This window comes from Rousettus aegyptiacus, unplaced genomic scaffold, assembly GCF_014176215.1.
Source record: "Rousettus aegyptiacus isolate mRouAeg1 unplaced genomic scaffold, mRouAeg1.p scaffold_m13_p_5, whole genome shotgun sequence".
NCBI lineage: Eukaryota > Metazoa > Chordata > Mammalia > Chiroptera > Pteropodidae > Rousettus > Rousettus aegyptiacus.
The window spans coordinates 33,424,051-33,429,053 of NW_023416308.1; the positions used below are offsets into that span (position 1 = coordinate 33,424,051).

A 5,003-nucleotide genomic window follows, 5' to 3' on the forward strand; every position below is an offset into this window, starting at 1 on the left:
TTTAAATACACACTAGATATTTGGAACTTATCACATAAATAAGTTTGTGACTTCCAGACATCCCATAAATCTGAAAGAGGCTCTTATTTAATTGTATTGTTCCAATTGACATTATCAGGATGTTTCCTAGTCCCACAAATTTTTGTGTCTGATCAATATTTCTTGTTAATGCTATTTACACTGGTCTTCCTAATCAAGTCAGAAAGTGCCCACTGTTTTTCAAGCTAAAATGTGAACCTCTATTTCAGACAGTGCCTGACTGCTAGGAGTTTATATCAAAGTCAGGCTTACTGATTTAGAGACCAAAAAAGAACACACAAAGATATGAATAGTAGAAGTAAAGCAAGAGATATATGACTTAGTATATGCTTTGGAAGGCAGGAAGATAATCCATGTTATAGTAACCCAAAGTGAAACAAGGTTATGCATGTTGAGGAATGGAACTGCCAAAGCAAGTGCTCACAGGGCTTTGCAAACCTATGTCACAGGTTTGCAATAGATGAGAAATAGTGATTTCTCATCTTAATCTTCATGGCTGAAGAAGAACATGTAAAACAAAAAGGCCTGAGAATAATACAAAATCTTTGAGATATGAAAGAAAGGTGGTTAGAGCAGAAATTAAGACCACTATCTGCCTTTGAACTATCTTGGTTTGAATCCAGCTCTGCTGCATATTTGACATGTTAATGTAGGCAAGTTATAAACTTTCTAAGCCTTTGTTTCTAATAATACTTCATAGAATTATTGTGACTATTAAATGAGATCATATATATAAAATGCTTAGCTCAGTCTCACAGATATTAGAAACTCAATACATGGTAGTGATTATCTACAAAACTGTTCCTTGATATTTTATAATATATGTATTTATATACATATATATATGAAATACATTTATTTGTAGTTAAAGTCTTAAAAAACCTTTGACAAAGAGGTACCAACACTGAACAACAAAGTCTAAAATTTGTTCAAACAATAAGACCTTTTCGAATTCATAACAATGGCTTTTCTAAACAGTGAATATGACTTTAAATGTTTAAAGCTGTGACTTTTTCTTTAAACACTTCTTTAGTTGCATCCCAGAATTTTTATACATTGTCTTTCCCTTTCATTCAGTTCAAAAGATTTCCTAATTCCCCTTGTGATTTCTTCTTTGATCAGGGTTATTTAGAAATGTGTTATTTAATTTCCACATATTTGAGGATTTCTCAAATTTCTGTTGTTCCTTTCTAATTTAATTTTATTGTGGTTAAAGAACATTTTTGAATACCTTCAATCCTTTTACAATTAGGGAAACTTGTTTTAAGGCCTATCATATGGCTTTTCCTAGAGTGTTCCACATGTACTTGAAAGAATGTGTTTTGCTGCTATTGGGTAAAATATTCTATAAATGTCGGATTATGTTGGTTAACAGTGTTTTTCAGATCTATACCTTTATTAATTTTCTATCTATTTGTTCTATCAATATCAAGTCTTGAAATGTTGAACTCTAATTATTAGTCTATACCTCTTTTGATTCTCTCAGTTTTTGTTTTTCGTTTTTATGGTTCTTTTGTTAGGTGCATATACATTTAAAACATTATATCTTCTTGGTGTATTAACGCTTTTATCATTAGAAAACATCCCTGTTTATTTCTACTAATACCTATTTTCTAAAGTCTATTGTGTTTGATATTAGTATAGCCACTCCATCTCTTTTGTTTACTGTTTATATAATATGTCTTTTCCATATTTTTACTTTCAATGTAGTTGTATATTTGAATTTAAAGTGTATCTTTATTTTTTTTTATTTTTATTTTTTAGGTCAGGTGACCCTTAGTTGACCTCACAGATTGCAAAGATCTTGTCAGTTTACAATCTCTTAGTTTTATTTTTTACAACTACAGCACCTATCTTCCTAGGTGGTCTCCCATCGAAGTACTAACCAGGCCTGACTCTGCTTAGCTTCCAAGATCAGATGGGATCAGGCTTGTTCAGAGTTGCACGGTTGTAGTTGAAGTGTATCTTTAGTAGTAAGCACATAGTCTTTCTTTTATATCCAATCTGATAATCTCAGTGTTTTCATTGAAGCGTTCTGTCTATTTACTGGACTATTTAATGTGATTATTGATGTAATTGGATTTGTGTGTCATTTTGCTATTTGTTTTCAACATGGTTCATGTTCTTCCTTTACTGCTATCTTTCGGGTGAAACAAATATGTTTTAGAATATCATTATATTTATTTATATATTTATTTTTATTTTTTTAGTAAATAAGCCACTTATACCCTATTGGTGTATCTCTACATCAAAACCAAATTATGGGTGTGGTGGGGTCTGTCCTATTTTTATAGAACATTTACAATAATTTCTATTTAGAAAGACTATTCCATAATCAAGAAGAAACTAACACAATCTAAGGCCTAGGGTCTTTTTGTTCTTTTGTTCTTCCTTCTGTCTTTTAGATTAAACCAATATTTTTTGGTAGATCATTTAAATTCCTCTTTTGATTTCTTAAAGTTATGTTCTTAGTGTTTTCTTCAGAGATTAAAATGTACTGACTTAATTTCAGCAAGATATAGTACCTTTGTTCCCATATAGCTCCATTTCCTCTCCTCTCTTTTGTGCTATTTTCATATGTATTATAGCTATCTTAATGTTATAAACCCAATAATACAGTGTTACAATCATTTTCTTATACAATCTGGTTTTCTTAGAGGAGTAAAATATGTACATATATATTTATATATTCTTTTATATTTATTTATACACTCAGTTAGCATTTCCATTGTTCTTTATTTCTTCCAGTGCATTTGCCTTATAATGTCATTTCCTTTTTTTCCCTATAGAATTTCTTTGAGACTGCTCTGCTAACAAATTCTCTCATTCTTTATCTGAAAATGTCTTTATTTTGCTCTAATTTTTTAAAGGATAGTTTTGCTGGATATAAAATTCATGGTTGTCTATTTTCTTTTATTACTTTGACTAGCATCCCACTGCCTTCTAGACTCCATTGTTTCAGACAAGAGTTGGGCTATTACTTGCATCGCAGTTCTCATTTAGAATGAAGTGTTTTTCTCTTACTGCTTTCAAGATTTTCAATTTGTGTTTAGTTTTCAGTAACTTTACTATGATATGGGTAGATGGGGATTTTTATGTTTAACTTCTCAGAGCTTTTTGAGCTTTGTGTATGTGTAGATTTATGCTTTACACCAAATCTGTGAAATTTTCAGGTATTATTTCTTCAAGTATTTTTCCTGCCATTTCTCTCTTCTGTGACTCTCATTACATATGTTCGAGTTTAATGTTGTCTCATAGGTCTCTGAGGCTTTGTTGATTTTTCTTCAATCTATTTTCCTCTCTATTCTTCAGATTGGATAGTTTCAATGATCTATCTTCCAGTTAACTGATTCTTCTACCATCTCAAATCCATCCATTTAGTTAATTTTTTATTTGTTATTATGCTGTCAAATTCTAGAATTTCCATCAGTTTATTTTTATCATATCTGTTTCTCTATTGAAAATTCCTATTTTAGGGTGATTTCTATTTTCATCATAATTTCATTTAATTTTAAAAATATATTTTGAGGAACTTTGAAGTCTTCATGTGCTAAATATAATATATGAGTCCACTCAGAGTCATTTCCTATGATTTTTTTTCTGAGTATGGGTCACATTTTCTTGTTTCTTTAAATACATAATGATGTTTTCTTAAAAACTGACTTTCTAGACCATATATTATAATGTCCCTGGATTATATTTTTTCATAAAGTAGTTGTTATTTTCTTTAGTAACTTATTTAGACTTAAGCTGAAAAACATATCTCCCTGAGATGTGTAGCCACTGATGTCTCTGCTCAGGCTTTTTTAAATTCTCACTTAATTTTTCTGCCTAGCTTCTATGCGTTGCCCTGTATCTGCATAGCTTTCTGGTAAATCAGTGATTTATGAGAGCTTATGCTCAAAAAACTTGAGCCTGTAAGACTTTCACCCTCTGCTGATAGATCCGTGCGTATGTTGAGGAAGCATTCAAAATTTAGAACGTTTTCACATCTGCCTAGGCTTTTACTTTCCTCTGGACCTTTGTGAGTCTCCTGTAAACCTGATCATATATTCCCATTCAGCCAGAGAGGTAGGGAACAACTTATCTAGCCCTCCTACAATTGTCTCATTTCCAACATCTCCTTGTTAAGTTTTTGAATGGTCTGTTACTTGCCATAACTAGGACTGCAAATTCAGGTTGGCAAAACTATGGGAATTCACTTCCTATCACTTATGCTGCTTTTACTGATTGTGCTTCCAGTCCAAATCAAGTAAGCCCTCTCTAGTAGTGAAGCTGCTGGTTTTCACGGGCAGTCCTGGTCTAGTAAGACTACTTCACTGACCAAACTTTTGGAGATGGTATGGGGGAAGAACAGTTCCAAGCAAGAATGCCATATACTCTTGGTAGAATCCCACTTTTTTCATCCAACAGTACAGCAATTTTTGAAGAATAAACACTTTACAATTTCTTGCTTTTCTCTGGTTAATTTGCAGAGCCCTGAAACAGTTGTTTTGGGTCATTTTTCCAGTTTTATCCTCTTTTTTTTTGAAGAACATTTGTTAAATTTCTCACTATAATAGAGTTCTGCTTCTGAATAAAAACTTTAAATGAATTGGTTCGACATGTATCAACAATGTTTTTTTCTATTTATCCTGTTTACTGTTGCTTAATAATATTTATCCATTTTCTAAAAAAAACTATTTTTATGCTTATTTTATTTTCTCTAATGATTAAAAAAAAAGACTTCTTGAGATGATTATAAAACTGTCAAACCATTTTCAGTTATCGTATCATACACTTACCATACAACCTACCTTTAGGTATTTGCCTAAGAAAAATAAAAACATGTTCACATAAAGATGTTTATAAGAATGTTCATAACAGCTTCATTTATAATAGCTTCAAACTAGAAATAACTCAAAAACTCATCAATCAGAGAATGGGTAAAGAAATTGTGGTATATCTACACAATGGAATATTAC

The 5,003-nt window shown here is 31.3% G+C and overlaps 1 pseudogene; it reads right to left on the bottom strand.

Annotated features, from left to right (window-relative positions):
* Positions 1–1,877: 1,877 nt before the first annotated feature.
* On the bottom strand, positions 1,878–1,995 carry LOC118603708 (annotated as a pseudogene).
* Between the last annotated feature and the right edge of the window lie 3,008 nt (positions 1,996–5,003).